Below are 18,494 nucleotides of genomic sequence, written 5' to 3'. Positions count from 1 at the left end.
GTGGACAAAGTGTGTAAGTCTAAAAGGAGACTATGTCGAAAAATAAAAAAAGGTTTACCACAGACATGTAAGTAGTTTTTATTTTTGCACGGACTTTTCAAACGCCTCTCGTAATCACCTGGGCGACGAAAACATTTCTCCGAACGAGAGACCAGTTCATTTATACAGTCACTGTAGAGTGTTTGACTTTGCCGACGGCACCACAGCTTCGCTTTTGTCTGCACCGTTTCATCACTATCAAACTGAAGTCCTCGGAGATGGAAACAGATGAAAATCGGATGGCACCGAGTCGGGACTGTGTTGAGGATGAACGATGACAATGAACCCAAGGCGTCGATTGTTGCAGATGTACGCAGCCCGTCGTATGAGGTCTGATCTCGTCATGCTGATGGAGGAGGTGCTCCACGTGTGAACGAACACTTCGAATCAGAAACTCGATTACAGCGCGTTGTTCTTCACCTTCCGACATAATTACGTTACACACCGCGATGTTACAGTTACAATTCGGAGCCTTCTTGCGGCAGAGGTCTGCAAATATGTAGAAATGAATAATAAATACGTGGAATGTTAATAACGTTTGCTTTATTTAAAAGGCTTTAGCAGTTTTCACATAAATAATTCGAAAAGTATTATTTTTCAGCACGCCCTCGTAAATACGTAGGTATTACAATTATTGACAACTTAAATTGGAACGATCACACAGATAATGTTGCGGGACAGGGAAACCAAAGACAGCGTTTTATTGGCAGAACACTTAGAAGTTGCAACAGGCCTACTAAACAGACTGCCCATACTTCGCTCGTCCGTCATCTGCTGTACTATTGCTGCGCATCGTGGGATCTTTACCAGACAGGATTAACGGAGGATATCGAAAAAGTCCAAAGAAGTGCAGCTCGTTTTGTGCTATCGCGAAATAGGGGTGAGAGTATCACGGACATAAGCGATTTGTGGTCTTGGCCATTAAAGCAAAGGAGTTTTTCGCTGCGGCGATATGTTGTCAGTAAATTTCAATCGCCAACTTTCCCCTCCCCGTACGAAAAAATTCTTTTGTCGCCCACCGACGTAGGGGGAAATGACCATCGTAATAACATAAGAGAAACCAGAGCTCGCAATGTCAAGATTTAAGTGTTCGTTTTTCCCACTCGCTGTTCGAGAGTGGAACGGCGGAGAAATGGAGTGAAAGTGGTTCGATGAACTCGCTAGCAGGCACTCAAGGGTGAGTTGCAGAGTGGTCATGTGGACGTGGATAGTCTTGTCGTCTTTGTTTACTGCGTATAAATGATACAAGTTCTTTTAAAATACTGTGAGAATTTATTCAGGATCACACGAAGATGAGAAAAATGAATGTAGCTAGTTAGGATAGATGATGATGGATAACAAATTTCTTGTGTATTGCTTCGTTTGTTACACCAACACCAATAATTGAAAATGCACAAATGTCTGAAATAATTATGTATGCCACGATCTTCAAGAAGTCGTTTTACACTGAAACTTTAAGTCAACGAAAAGCATGCCACGAATGTCTAGTCTAACATCAAGCATGCTCTCAGAAACGGCAATGATTCTCATGATGAACGCTGCCGAACAACTGTGTTTATTACAAACCTTAGGCCCAACGCGCGCAATTTACGAGCAACAATGATAATTATAAATCATTTTCGGCAAGCAAAGATTACTTTTTTACCTTTGGATAGAAAGTAATCAGCGGTTGCTGCGTAATTACCAATACATCACACCGCTACATGCAACCGCACAGAACAACCTTAAGAAATACTCCAAACGACTATGGATGTATTGTGATGTGGGGTAACATAGGGTCCTCACAATGGGCTCTATGAGTCGATGGGTCGTAACCAATTCATAAACGCCGATTCCTCCTGATAAAGACCAATGAGGGCGTAGTTTTTGTTAATTGTCGGATGTTAGTTGAAATTTTAAGATGACGTGCACTGCTTTTGTTTAAAATGTCTCATTTGATGCACAAAACATGTGGAAGGATATATACTGATTACTTACAGAATGAGCTACTATAACAATGAACATAACTAGAATAAATTAAACTTTAACTTTCTCCCATTTCCCTACAATATTTCTTTGACTACATCCATTTGTATGGATGTTATGTAATTTCTAAATGTAAATATATACTTAGTTTACAAAACATTACTTATTATTGTTTTTTTTATTTTTAACAGATGTGATGATGACTGAATACCTCAAGCAGGGCCGGCCGGCGTGGCCGAGCGGTTCTAGACGCTACAGTCTGGAACCGCGCGACCGTTACGGTCGCAGGTTCGAATCCTGTCTCGGGCATGGATGTGTGTGATGTCCTTAGGTTAGTTAGGTTTAAGTAGTTCTAAGCTCTAGGGGACTGATGACCTCAGAAGTTAAGTTCCGTAGTGCTCAGAGCCATTTGAACCATTGAACCTCAAGCAGGTGATCTGTCATATTGTAGCAATTCTGACGCAAAATAAAGATAGGAGATATAAATAATTGTTAACTGTAAATTAGAAATTACAGTTGCTGATGCACATTCGAATTCATTTCATAATTATAGTCTTTAAATGGATTATTCCCAACGAGAGTATCACTCTATCAAAATAAATTCGGATGCTCACTGAAAACTGTCAACCACAGACTCTTGTTGCTGAAGCTATACAACCTCACCAAGGACTACAAACTAACCTGTCTAATTAGAAATCTTCTGCAGAACCGAAGATATTTTGTGGAATATCAAGGACAAAGAAGCAGATGGAGGCAGCAGAAAAATGGGTTGCCACAGGGCAGTGTACTGGCACCCTCCCTCTTCAATATATACACTAATGACCAGCCGTTACCAGGAGGAACACAAAGCTTCACATATGCAGATGACCGAGCAATGACAGCACAAGATCACAGCTTTGAGAGGGTGGAACGGAAGCTAACTGACGCCCTGAAAGAATTAACTGCCTATTACAGGGACAATCAATTGAAACCAAATCCTTCTAAGACCCAGACCTGTGCTTTCCATCTCCGAAACAGACAGGCTATTGGAACCTTGCAGATAGATTGGGAAGGAACCTCATTAGAACACTGCAAGACTCCAAAATACCTCGAAGTCACTCTGGACCGTACTCTTCCATATAAGGAACACTGCTTAAAAACAAAGCAAAAAGTGGCTGCTAGGAACAATGTGGTTAGGAAGCTGACTGGAAGAACATGGGGAGCACAGCCAGACACAGTGCGCACATCCCCATTAGCCCTCTGCTACTCTGCAGCTGAGTACGCTTGCCCAGTATGGTGCAGATCTACACACACAAAGAAAGTTGATGTTGCTCTGAATGAGACATGCCGTATCACTGCGGGTTGTCTAAGAGCCACACCTGAGGAAAAACTGTACTGCTTATCCGGCATAGCCTCCCCGGACATCCGAAGAGATACAGCAGCAAGGAGGGAAATGAAGAAGGCATTAACATCCGAACCCCACCCACTACATGGCCACCTACCGGCACAGCAAAGACTTGTGTCTAGAAAGAGCTTCCTTCACAGTAGAGAACCACTCGCTGACACTCCACATCAACACCGGGAGAAGAGATGGCAGGTCAGATGCCAGCATCTGGAGGAGTGGCTGATCCCGCAAGAAGTTCTTCCCCCAGGTCACACAGAGAAATGGTCCACATGGAAATCACTCAACCGCCTGCGTTCTTCTGTCACAAGATCCAAGAGTAATCTGGAGAGGTGGGGCTTCCAGGTGGACTCTCTCCAGTGTGACTGCGGAGCTGCCGTGCAGACATCAACACATCTACTACAATGCATATTACCTCCAACTGTGTGCACCATGGAGGACCTCGTAAACGCTACACAAAGTGCACTGGACGTTGCAAATATTTGGACATCCACTGTATGGATTAAAATTACCTTATGTTTGACAACACAATCTGTCTCTAATCATTATTTCATTCTTGACTAGTTTAATTTATAAACCATAATGTATGTATGTATGTAGTAATGTATCTAATATTGTTTTTTTTTTAGTTTGCTTCCGACACGATAAATAAATAAAAAAATAACTGAAAACTACGTGTAATGAAGAACCTTACAAAACTTTTGGTTAATTCCATTCTGCGATGAGCGGCTGTTATCAGCTGTGAGTTTCTGTATAATCTGATATTAATAATCAATCAACAGAATAATTTTAAAAAATTTGAAATGAAAAAAAGTATTTTCTGAAAAATTAAAGACACAACTTTGATTTTACCCATAATGGATGTGAGATCAGGGTTGTAAAAATCAGTGTTAAAACGTCGGCTCAACCACCTATTTACAGTTAAAAAACACTAGAACTAATGCGCTTAGAAGGTCAAGCCTTCATCTTTAGAATTTGTACAAGAATCTTCTAAGGGCGACCAATCTAAAACGTAAACAAGACTAATAAAAATGACAAAATAATGTGACGACGTCCCTTACACCCGTGTCTTGAGATATGCATCCGTATCACAGTCAGCTGATAAAATAGTTTAAAATGGAATGGCTCTAGAATGAAAGCAGTCTTGGTTGAGGAATTATTTAATATTAATAAGAGGTTTCATCCTTTTGGGGCTTCATCAGATTGTGTAAAAGTAGCTGCATGTGTCACCGATCCGTCATAACTGACGAATTACATACCAAGTTACTTTCGCTTCCATTTTCCATTGTATATGGCTTTATAATTGATGGGTTACATATGCAGTTACTTTTAAAAAATCTGCTGATGCGATTTAAGCTAAGGAACAATTTAGAACGTGAAATCGACAAACACGATGGAACTAGTGTCTACAAAATCTAATGCGACTCCTGCAGTACGAACTAAATAGGCCAAACTGACAGGTTCTTTTAGTCAAGGTGCAAAGTGTAGAAACTTTTTCGTTTTAACCATTTCGAGAAGTCAGGCGTAACCAGGCATATTCACGAAGATTGCCACCACATGTTGGGAACAGACAAGGATCTCAACTTAAATAGCGTGGGAAATCATAATACATCAAATGAGCAGCTTACAGAAACATTCATATCCTTTTTAGACTCTGTAATTATTTAGGATCCTTACAGTACACGGTTAGTTTTCTTTTCATAACGGAATCTCATTTATCCAGCTGCGACTCTGTCTGCTGCGAAAGTTGCTACAGCCGTTCGACAAATGGAGCGACACTAGCGCTCCACGTGGTGAGAAAATAGGAAGTCACATGCGTTGTTAAGTACGTTAGTTATTCGTCCTCTTTCTACGTGATTTACGCAATATTTGTATTATTTTCTTGCCTCCGAGAATTTGAGTAATGTCAGGAGACATGGATAATTCTAAAATAAGCCCAAATGTAACTAAAACTCATGAATCCAGTGACAAGCTACAGCTTATTCGTGGAGAAATATGTGACGTTGAATAGCATTGCAGCTTAGCACGTTGATACCAAAAGAATATAAAGACACATTCACAACGTGAAATCGACAAACACGATGGAACTAGTGTCTACAAAATAAGTCCGCGTTCAAAAGGGACCCACGCCCCATTGGTGGTTTCGTTCTGTGTGCTAGCCGTTGGCGCCTGTTGCCACAACTACGACATTCATCTTTATACACTGAAGTAGCAAAAGCCTGCGAAAGTGTTACCGGTGCAGGAGTAAGTGCATGAACTGATCTCGCGATTATGTCCCATAAATGTTCGATGGGTGGCCAAATCATTTGCTGGAATTATCCAGAATGCTCTTCAAACAAATCGGCAACAATTTTGGGCCGATGAGACGGGGCACTGTCATCCCTAAAAGTTGCATCGTTGTTTGGGAACATGAAGTCCCCGAATGGCTGCAAATGGTCTCCAAGTAGCCGAAATAAACCATTTACAATCAACAATCGACTGAGGTGGTCCAGAGGATCCAGTCCATTCCATATAAACGCAGCCGACACCATTATGGAGCCACCACCAGCTTCCACAGTGCCTTGTTTGCAACTTGGGTCCGTGGCTTCGTGGGTTCGGCACTACACTCGAACCCTACCATCAGCTCTTACCAGCTGAAATCGGGATTCATCTGAGAATGCCACGGTTTTCCAAGCGTCTAGGGTCCCACCGATATGATCACGAGTCCAGGAGAAGCGCTGCAGGCGATGTCTTGCTGTTAGGGAAGGGACTCGCGTCGGTCACATGTTGCCATAGTTCCTGAACGCCAAATTTCGCCGCACAGTCATAATTGATTCGTTCGACGTACGTCCCACACTCATTTATACGGTTATTTCACTCATTGTTGCTTGTCCGTTAGCACTGGTTTAAACTTTCAAGACGTGGTAGGCTTCCAGACAGCATAACAAAACAGCGCCAGTCAATGCAGTAGAATATACTCGTACGTGATCCATTTTATTACATCTACACGGACATCTACATGTCCATGTAGATTTAATAAAATCTACATTTACATGGATAGTCTGCAAATAACATTTAAGTGAAACTTCCTGGCAGATTAAAACTGTGTGCCCGACCGAGACTCGAACTCGGGACCTTTGCCTTTCGCGGGCAAGTGCTCTACCAACTGAGCTACCGAAGCACGACTCACGTCCGGTACTCACAGCTTTACTTCTGCCAGTACCTCGTCTCCTACCTTCCAAACTTTCTGGAAACATTTAAGTGCCTGGCAGGGGATTCATGAAACCACCTTCACAATTCTCTAATATTCCAATCTCGTATAGCGCGTATGAGTTCTGATTTCCCTTTTTTTATCATGCTGATCGTTTCTCCCTTTGCATGTCGGCGTCAACAGAACATTTTTGCATGCGGAGGAGGACGTTGGTCATTGTTTTTGTCTTAATGATGTCCATCCCAAATCCTGTATCATTTCAGTGACACTCTCTCCCCTGTTTAGCGATAATACAAAAGGTGCTACCCTTCTTTCAACTTTTTCTATGCACTCCGTCAGTCCTACCTAGGAAGGATCCCACACCGCGCAGCAGTATTCTAAAAGAGGACGTGGAAGTGTAGTGTAGACAGTGTCTTTAGTAGATCTGTTACATTTTCTAAGTATTCTGCCAATAAAGCGCAGTTTTTCGTTAGCCTTCCCTACAACAGTTTCTATGTGTTCCTTCCAATTTAAGTTGTTCGTAACTGTAATTGCTAAGTATTTAGTTGAATTTGCGGCCTTTAGATTTGACTAATTTATCGTGTAACCGAAATTTTGCGGATTCCTTTTAGCACTCATGTGAATGAGCTCACACTTTTCGTTATTTACGTCACTTGTCAATTTTCGCACCATACAGATATCTTTTCTAAATCGTTTTGCAGTTTCTTTTGATCTTCTGATGACTTTATTACTCGATAAACGACAGAGTCATCTGCAAAAAAACCTAAGACGACTGCTCAGGTTGTCTCTCAAATCGTTTACATAGATAAGAAACAACAAAGGGCCCATAACACTACTTTCGGAAACGCCAGAAATCACTTCTGTTTTGCTCGATGACTTTGCGTCAATAACTACGAACTGTGATCTCTCTGACAGGAAGTCACAAATCCAGTCACATAACTGAGACGATATTCCACGAGGAGCCAATTTCGCTGCAAGCAGCTTGTGTGGTACAGCGTCAAAAGCCTTCCGGAAATCCAGAAATACGGAATACATTTGAAATCCCTTGTCAATAACACTCAACACTTCATGTGAGTAAAGAGGTATTTGTGTTTCACAAGAACGATTGTAAGCGTATTGTCATATCGCTGGCTTAGTTGTGGAGTATCTTTGCGAGCAGCCGCGTCTGTAGCGAGTCGAGCACGGGACACGGTACTGTTATGTTGTGTAGTGTGTAGCTCTGCATGTGAGAGGTTTTTTTTAATATTCAGGTTGAAGTGTTCCTACAAGTGCTGTTACAGTAAAGTGATGAAATATGGAAGTGACTCAGAGGAAAGTGTGCCAAAAAGTAACGAAAAAATGAGCAGTGCCGTCGATAACGTATTTATGTTTTCTCTCGTTGCGTGTCGCACAGCATCGATCATCCGCGCCGTGTTCGGTCTCCCAGAATGAACTGTTGTGAATCAGTAGAAATTAGTTACCATAAAAGAGTGCAGTCAAGTGCCAGTGTCTTGTAGCGAGTGTGAGGACGTGCGTTCGATCATCGCGTTTCCGCATTATCAACAATCAGGCGCGCCGCGACGGTTACGCGCACGCTCCTACAAGTGAGAACTGAGAACTGAAAAATTAACTTTACGAACAGTGTTATATCATTACTAGTCACAAGGGGGACGATTACCAGATATCTGTATGTGTGACGAGAGTAAGAATTTTCGTTCGATCATTCGGCTTCCGCATCATCAACAATGACCCGCGTCGTGTCGGTTACGCGTACGCTCGTCCGAGTGATATTTTGGACTGTTAATCATCAAGATTGTTAATTGGGATAACATTTACGATTTAGAGTGTAGACAGTGCAACATCTGGTTTCCATATCATCTCAGAATATAGATGTTCATACCAGACATAGGACGTGTTGTGTTTTAACGTTGAGTGGATCCGCTAAACCCGCTTGCATATTTCGATAGATAATTTGAGGCAAGCCAGCAGCAGTGTAGAGCAGAGCAGTACGACCGCCGCAGGATTACCAGGTACGTGGTGTGGACAGGACGCACGGCCAAGGAAAGCAGGAACGACAACCAGTTTAAGGTACCCCCCACCCATTTGTACCCCCGTGCGTGTTACACGATGTTTTCTAAATCCGTGTTGACTGTGTGTCAATAGAGCGTTTTCTTCGTGGTAATTCATAATGTTTGAACACAACATATGTTCCAGAAACGTGCTGCATACCGACGTTAATGATATGGGCCTGTAAGTAAGTGGATTACTCCTACTACCTTTCTCGAATACTGGTGTGACCTGTGCAACTTTCCAGTCTTTAGGTACGGATCTCTCGTCGAGCGAACGGTTGTATAAGATTGTTAAGTATGGAGCTATTGGATCAGCATACTCTGAGAGGAACCGAATTGGTACACAATCTGGACCAGAGGACTTGCTTTTATTAAGTGTGGCACCTCTGCCGGAAAGTGGTGAGTAGGGCAAGCGGCAGCCTTTAGAGATGGAAGAGTCTACCGCACAGTAGTTGACAGGGAGGACTAGGAGTTTGGACGCAGCCCCTGCGCGCCCGCCAGCAGCGGCTCCGGCCCGGTGCACGTCGCCCTGGGACAGCAGCTGGCCACTCCCTGGCCGGAAGCGCGCTCCACTTGTTCTCCCACCGACTGCTCTCGCTCGCCCAGCCGCTCGGACTTTCCCGCGTCACGACCGGACGGGATCACCTGTCCAGCTGCCGGTCACCTCAGCCCCTTCCACCGGCCGACCGCCGGCGCTACTAAGACGTGGACTGCGCCGTGTTCCGACGCACAATTCTGCTAGTACAGCGATACGCAGCGCCACGTGCAGCCCGTCTGCTCTGCCCTCGGATTATTGCGGTCTGGACTTCCCCTGTGTAAATGAAGCGAGGTCTCCGTTGTTATGTAATTAGTGGAATACTGAACTTTGGCTCAACCACACGCTGTAACGCGATAAATCAAATGCCAAGCGACGCATTTCGAGAAGCAACTTCTCATCCTCGGCTTAGGTACACAGGAAAAATCACATAACTAAAAAGCAGATGCGTTACATTAAAATCATCTTCGTCACATCTCAGGACCGAGGATGTGACCTTGCTTCTCTAAATGTGGCGATCGTTCTGCGATTCATCGCCACTTCTAATATGTGGTTGACAGAAAGTTCAGTAGTCTTCCAGTTTCAATATTTATTGTCTCACATCTACATCTACGTGATTACTCTGCTATTCGCAAAAACGTGCCTGGCAGAGGGTTCAATGAACCACTTTCAAGCTGTCTCTGTACCGTTCCACTCTCGAACGGTACGCGGCAAAAATGAGCACTTACATTTTTCTGTGCGAGCCCTGATTTCTCTTATTTTATCACGATGATCATTTCTCCCTATGTAGGTGGGTGCCAACGGAATGTTTTCGCAATCGGAGGAGAAAACTGGTGATTGAAATTTCGTGAGAAGATCCCATCGCAACGAAAAACGCCTTTGTTTTAATGATTGCCACTTTAATTGACGTATCATGTCTGTGACACTATCTCCCCTATTTCGCGATAATACAAAACGAGCTGCCCTTCTTTGTACTTTTTCGATAGCATCCGTCAGTCCCACCTGATGCGGATCCCACACCGCACAGCAATACTCCAGAATAGGGCGGACAAGCGTGGTGTAAGCAATCTCTTTAGTAGACCTGTTGCACGTTCTAAGTGTTCTGCCACTGAATCGCAGTCTTTGGTTTGCTCTACCCACAATATTATCTATGTGATCGTTCTAATTCAGATTATTTTTAAATGTAATCCCTAAGTATTTATTTGAATTTACAGCCTTCAGATTTGTGTGACTTATCGCATAATCGAAATTTAGCTGATTTCTTTTAGTACTCATGTGAATAACTTCCCACTTTTCCTTATTCAGGGTCAACTGCCACTTTTCGCACCATGGGTGAAGAGCTCTTTCAGCGTTTACAGCAGCTCCTTTGAGGTTGAGAGTCTATTTAGATGATGCTAGCTGTCCACCAGTAGTGGTGCTGAGAGAGAACGAGCACAGCCTGCATTGCTGCCAGATTTCCCCTTATTGTGTCATCGACAACATCGTGCAGTGTTGCCAGATATCTTGCCCTCCCCCCCTTCAATCACCTCTCTGACACAGGCCGAATGCTCTGTGTATGAAGTGTCAGGAAAATCAAAAAATGGCAGGGAATTGAAAACAGTGGAAAATTCACACATGCAGAATAGCCCAGTTGCGCGAGATTGTTTTCTCACAGGACAGTGGTCCTAACTGTAAATTGGTAGGAGATCAAAGATTGTCAGTTATTCTATTGTTTGAAAATCCTAGGTGGTGAACCTGCAAATTGAAGCACAGCCCTATGACATAACATTGCAAGATGGTCGATGTACAGCCTCTATGCTATCAGAATGTGGGAATGCAGAGCACAGTCCTGTAACATCACAATTCAAGGCTGGAATATGAGCACAACCTGCATGGTTGCCAATCACCTGTGCTTGTTGTAAAATTAAAGATGATGGACATGACCATACAGGTACACCCTACATTGTTGTCATATTGTTTGCCCTAAGTTTAAAATGGTGGCAGCACGAAGTTTAAACAATTCACCTTCTCTTCTGAGATACCAACAATTTCCTACACCCCATCTGCTGAGGTTTAAATAATTGCCTCCCAAAGCTTAGACCTGACATGTCCTACTTAAAAACTGTGTGTAGTTAAACACTTATGGTAGGAATAGGATAGGGGTATTTATTTAAAAATATACCATAGCAGGTAGACTCCTGCACTGCCACCTGACATACCACATCACACCACATAATGGCTGCATGCCAAGCCCAACTGAGGTACATGCACTGCAGCTGCCACCAGAGAGACATGCACGGATGGACCGACAGCCAGACGTGCAGACTGCGAGCTCCTACACCAACAGAATTGCACACTATCCCAAGTTATAAACTGCAAGTAATTCGAAAATCTAATGTACTAGTTCTGATTTCCAACACTAGTATGATGTTCACTGTGGCACTGCAGTCACCGCCACAACTCCTCTAGCGTCACAGCCCATAAGATCCAAATCAAAAAGGCGGGGAAATCTGAAAATGCAAACAGCGCACTTACGCTGTAGCCCAAGGATAATGGCGGGACATTTAAAATTGTGGTAAATTTGAAATGACCAACAGCCAACATATACATTCTGCAGCGAAATTCAATAAGTCTCAGATGAACTTTCATTCTCTGGCAAGAAGTTGTGCAGTGGCTCACAGCCAATACAAAAGATTCAGGTTCTAAGTCTTACAATTCACTGCAAAAAATTAATATGAATGAAACCAGTAACTGAGATTTGTAATCAAATATTTTAATTAATAACTTTTTCAGTTAACTAATTCTTGTTGAAGACAGGCAGCTTGTCAGATAAGATCGAGAGTTACTGTTGTCTGATCTCAATACAGGTTAATACATGTGCCCAGTTTGAGTTATAAATGTACACCTTATCTTAATTGGCTGAGTTCAGTGGCGCTCTTCCATCGGTCATATTCTCTGTTACCTGCAGTACGGGACGGATGCACTTGCTAAAACATTTTGTAAATGCTGGTTTGAACTTTGAACGGATTGTATGTACATACTAGTTTTAACTTTGCCATGCCAATGGAACTTACGTCAAATGTCGAACTAATTAAGATGTGGAGTACATTCATAGCTCAAATTGAGTACATGTATTAACCTGTTCAGAAATGAGATTATAATAACTCCGTTTACCGAAACCGGTCACCGTAAATCACAGTTTAACAGATGCTATCTTGGTTGAGAAGTTGTCCTCCTTCGCGTTAAATATTTACAGATCGCCCTTCATTACTCAGCATGAGCAAGTAAACTAATTCTTGTATGAATGTCATACAAACAATCTAGCGGTAACGATCTAAGCAGACAAGAACGTTCCATTATATTGCTGTCAAATGTGTTGGCCCAAGTAATGGCGCTGGAAGAAAATTGCTGTTACAGCGTTTGCAGCTGTTTCCTGAGTGACATGACAAATTCAGCCATGACTTACAGCGATTACATTTTAACATTCTTTATTGTGGTGGTGCAAGTCGGACTCGCCAATTGATCAAACGATACCACAAACACAGAATTTTGCTCTATTTCTTATGACATCCAACAGTATTCCTTTCGTTTTGTAAACTGTATATAGAAGAAAAGATGAGCTCAGTGTTCCTAAACTGACAACTCCTGGTGAATAAGACAGCCAATCACTTCTATAAATGGTGGTTTTCAGTTAATCTTAACCAAAATTCAACGGATTTAAACCCGTCTTCTTTCGAAGTACAAGAAACAAACTTCACATTACCAAACAGTCATTTAGTAAAGCGGTCAAACATCTCCACATGAAATGTATCGGCAACGATCTGTACATCGATTTGTATAAGTTAAGACCCCTAAAATCATGACCTATCACATCAGTAGAATCGATCACATAAAACGTCTGAGCATGTTAAGTGCATGAGTCGGCATGTAGCTCTTAATGTTATCAATTTTACTGATGTGACAAGCCTTGATTTTAGGATCCTTAACTTTTGCAAATGGATGTACAGATTGTTCTTACCCACTTTTTGTGGAAATGTTAGACCGCTGTACTAACTGACTGTTTGTCAGTTTGAAGTTTGTTTCTTGTACTTATGAAGAAGACAGGTTGAAATCCACTGAAACCATGGTTAAGGTTAATTGAAAACCACCATTTATGGCAACTGCTTGGCTGTCTTATTCATCTGCCATTCTGTAAGTGTTGCTGAAGTGAGCCATGTTCAAAATACTGACAGACTATGTAAAGGACTGGTAGCAGATTATCTATCATCAGCATCAACATCATAATTTAGGAACTACTCTCCATTCCAGTCTATTGGTCCACTTTTCTTTGCTCATGTCATGCTTCTCCTCCTCCTCCCCCTGGATGATAAGCTACAGCTAGTTTCGAGAAAATATAAGTCTTGTGAAAATACTAATTTTACAGCTGTTTCAAAAAGAAGGCAGTCTTGGTTGTAAAATAATGATTATCTTATAACATGTTTAATTCTCTTGGGGAGTCATCGGATCATGTAGTATTCTGCAAACAAGGATTCATCAAAAAGCGTGCGAGATGGGCTGTGGACCTAAAATACATCCTGCACTTATGAGATTGCAGATGCTGGTGCGTGTTTAAGGTCCACACCCTATCTCGCACGAATCTTACGAATGCATATTTACAGAATACTATATAATCTGACGATTCCTTAAAAGGGTGAAATGTGTTATTAAATAATCGTTATTTTGCTACCAATACTGCCTTTTAAATAGTTCGTAGCGGTTATTGTACCAACCAGCCAATGGTGTGGAACAAAAAAATTACTGTGAAATAAAACTACCTGCCTACGAGGGCTATTCGGAAAGCAAGTTCCGACCGGTCGCGAAATGGAAACCACTGTGAAAATCAAAAATGTTTTATTTGCAATAGTTAGCTTCTCCTTCCAGCTGCTTCTTCACATAGTCGCCACTCCCACTTAGACATTTGTCGTAGCGTTGTACCAACTTCCCAATAACCTCGTTATAGAAGGTAACCGTTTGTGCTTTCCGCCATCATCCAACACAGGTCTACAGCGTGTTGACTGTGCCTGACTGTTGTCTTCATAGCCAGCTGTTCATGTGAGCAGAGGTGAAAGTTACGGACAGCCAGTTATGGGCTGTATTGTGGGTGATCAGTCACTTCCCACCTAAAACGCTGCAGGAGCATCTTCACTGCCCCTGCAGAGTGTGGCCGAGAGTTGTCATGACGGAGGAACTGCATGATAGTTGTGTTATGTGGGCTGCATGACATCAGGCGAAATCTCTCACCAGGCCCTCATACTTGACGAGAGACACTATTTATCTATGCACCTTTACGTGCTCATTGTGTGCTCAGAAATGAAAAGAGCGATATGTCGTGATCGACGGGCGTACTAGAGACACTCCGCAACACATCTGTGAAAGCTTCATCGGATTTTCACAGTGGTTTCCATTTCGTGACCCAAGGGAACTTACTTTCTGAATAGCCCTCGTGTGTGAGCATAGACCAGAGTGCTTAAAATACAAAGAAATAGATCGACAGCTATTGAAAGATTTATGCCAAATAAATAAGGGACGGAACTCATATCTCATGTTACACAAAACAGTTTAGAACGCTGTTGCGGAAGCAACGAAAAAAGGATTGAAAGAATGCAAAATTCCCAACCTCGGCGAAGGTTTGCAAAAACTCGAAATTTAGTGCAGATTTAAGTGCGAGGCGCTTTTAATTCTTCCACGACGAACCTCTGTCAAAATTTGGCAGAAAATCCGAAGAGATTATGGTCATATGTAAAGTACGCCAGTGGCAGGACACAATCAGCACCTTCACAGGATGATGGCGATGATAATGGTGACAATGCCACTAAAGCATAGTTGCTAAATACGGTTTTCCGGAACTTCTTCACCAAAGAAGACGAAGTAAATATTCCAGAAATATAATCAGCAAACATCAGTAGCTTACAAGTAGATGTCCTCGGTACAGCGAAGCCACTCAGATCACTTGGTAAAGGCAAGGCTTCGGGGCCAGACTATATGGCACTTAGTTTCCTTTCAGAGTAAGCTGCTGTAACAACTCCATATTTAGCAATCATATACAGGCGATCGCTAGACGGAAAATCCATACCTGTAGACTGGAAAGTTGCAGAGGTCACACCAGTACTTTGAGACATGTACTGTGTTCGAACATTATGAATTACCCTGGAAGAAAAGGATATATTGACATACAGCCAGCACGGATAAAGTAAATGGCGTTCTTATGCAGCACAACTAGCACTTTATTCTTATGAAGTAATGAGTGCTACCAACAGGGGATCTGAAATGGATTCCATATTTCTCAGTATCCGGAATTCATTTGATGCCATTCTTTACAAGCGTCTACTAATCAAATTATGTAACTGGAGTATCGTCTCAGTTGTGTGACCAAATTCGTGATTTCCTGCCAGAAAGTTCAGGGTTCATAGTAACTGAAGGAAAGTGATCGAGTAAAGTAGAAGTGGTAGTTGATGTTCCGCAAGGAAGTATTATACGCCCCTGCTGTTCCTAATGTTTGATTTAGGATGCAATGAGAGCAGCCAACTTAGGTTGTTTGCAGATGATGCTGTCATTTGCCGTGTAGTAAAGCCATCAGAAATTAAAAGAAATTGCAAAATGATTTAGATAAGATATATGTGTGGTGTGAAAACTGTCAATTAACTCCATATAATGACAAGTGCGAATTCTCTATCAAGAACCGGCGGAACAGTCAAAGAATGCGAAAAATGTGAGGTCACCCACACGAGTACTACAAGGAATCCGTTAAATGTCGGTTAGACGATAAATCACACAAATCTAAAGGTGATCAGTTAAACTATTTACCTACGAATTACAATTACGAACAACTTAAAGCGAAGCGATCTTGTAGGTAATGTTGTGCGGAAGGCGAACCAAGAGTACGTCTTACTGACAGAACACTAAGAATATTCAACAGTACGCTTGTCCGTCCCTTCTAGAGCACGCGGTGTGGGATCCCCATCAGATAGGATTGATGGATGTTCAAAAATGGTTCAAATGGCTCTGAGCACTATGGGACTTAACGTCTGAGGTCATCAGTCCCCTAGAACTTAGAACTACTTAAACCTAACTAACCTAAGGACATCACACACATCCATGCCCGAGGTATGCGACCGTATCGGTCGCGCGTTTCCAAACTGAAGCGCCTAGAACCGCTCGGCCACTGCGGCCGGCTTGACGGATGTCGTCGGAGAAGTCCAGAGAAGGGCAGGTCGTTTTGCACTATCGCGAAATGGGGGAGATAATGTCACAGATATGATACACGAGTTGGGGTGGCAGTCATTAAAACAAAGACGTTCTTCGTTGCGACGAGATATTTTCACGCAATTTCAATCTCCAACTACCACCCCCGACTTCGAAAATATTTTGGTGATACTCATCTACATAGGGAGAACTGATCATCATAATCAAATGAGAGAAATGAGACTCTTACGGAAAGTTTTAAGTGTTCGTTTTCCCCGCGCACTGTTCGAGAGTGAAACGGTAAATAAATGGTGTGAAAGCGGCTCGATAAACCCCCTGCCAGGCACTTAAGGGTGAACTGCAGAGAAGCTGTGTAGATGTAGATGCAGCCGCTGAATAAGCCTCATTATTGTCTAGCAGTGCAGTGTACCACGCTAGGACCCTCCTGGGCACGCTCTCCACAAGGTGATCGGTACGTAGCTGCAGGAACCTGTCGCTCTCTCGGGTCATCCAGTGTGTGGGGATGGTTGCTGTGCTGACGTGGTGCAAGTTTCAGTTGGTCCCAAGTAAGATCAGTTGGTTTCATGTCCCCAGATACCACGGGCCAGTCCTCTGCGTTGATTCCAACCTCTTCCAGGACGATGTTCTCAGGGTAAGAGCGGTCTGCTCGTACTTCATCGTCTCGAAAGATGAACGCATCGTCGAAATGCTGAACACGGCTGGACGGTAGGTTGGAAGTGTCTTTACCAATACTGCACAGCCCGTAGTGTGGTAGAATAAACTTGTACTATAAAACCTCATTGTCCGTCTTATATTTTCAAACTCTGCTCGTGTTCCTCATCCTTAGTAATCAGCACCTCATGACAGTGTTGCACCAAGCCGTCTGCCCATCTTCCTTAAACACACATATATACTCACACACACACACACACACACACACATACACAGTGTTCATAAATGCTGTTGGGGGGGGTGGGGGGAATTAAAGGATAGGGATAAATAAGCAACTGGACCACGTCTGATAGGCAATTAGTCATTTTATAAAATGAACACCTTATTAACAGGATAGCGGCTGTCAATTAGGTAATCATGGAACCCCATTATTTCCCCGATTTGTCCTCAATGAAGACGTGGGCCATAGCGAGTGGCTCACCCCAGAAAACTTGAGTTTCATATTTCCGCCTTCAGAAAACTGTTTGCTGGCAGTGTGCTTCGCCTTGCAAATGCGGCCTTGACGCATGCGCGAACACGTGCAGCGCCTCATTAATAGGGCGCCGTGCGTAGCCGATGTCAGTTCGCACTTCTCACCTGAAGATGTCTGGCAGGCGGGAAGACGAAACATCTTGCGTTATAATAAACGACGACCGGCTGCCCTCCCGAAGCGTCATCGAGCATTCGGTGGCCCAGGAAATTATCATGGCGCACAGCACAACTCCTGTCTACTCTCCGTCGATCAAACGAACGGTAGCCGGCCCCCACGAGGCATCAGCTGTTCTCTAAGTCTTCACATACTCGTGCTTTGTTAAGCAGTACCAGCCACAGGCGAGTATTGAAATAGTCGTCCCAGTTGCATTCATTGGCTTTTATGACAACTGCTCGAAATTGCTTGTGACGAAATGCTTTGCACTGTGCTAATCTAAACATGATCGAGATTGAGACTGCAAAATAAACTATTCGTCCTATGTTGCATATTTCCTATCAAGTAACTATCAGTGAAACGTACATTGAGGAGTTCTCATACAGCCAAGAAAGCTAAAAAGATGACATTAAACTACCGCAAAAACGAGAAACCGTTAAGCATATGATAAAAAATTCTAGATTAGTTTTAAATTACAGTGGAACCTCGCTTAACGAGCACGTCCCATTACGCGTGATTCGCATAACGAGCAAAACATATTGTGAAAAAAATTATTCGTTTAACGAGCGATGTTTCGCATAACGAGTGACGACGATTTAGTGTGACGTCACCAGTCGTCCACACGCACAGGGGAAACGTTCACCATTGTGAACACTTTGACTGTCGGCAGCGGCGTATGAACAATGTCTTTTAGTACGTACTGCAGTCTGGGCTAAGCGCTGTTTCTGCTACCATCTTAGCGCAGCCTGTGGTCACACATTTTTCTAAACTTGTGTTCA

The sequence above is a fragment of the Schistocerca serialis genome, chromosome 5 (genome assembly GCF_023864345.2).
Source record: "Schistocerca serialis cubense isolate TAMUIC-IGC-003099 chromosome 5, iqSchSeri2.2, whole genome shotgun sequence".
NCBI classification, from domain to species: domain Eukaryota; kingdom Metazoa; phylum Arthropoda; class Insecta; order Orthoptera; family Acrididae; genus Schistocerca; species Schistocerca serialis.
Note: the sequence above shows the minus strand (reverse complement) of the source record.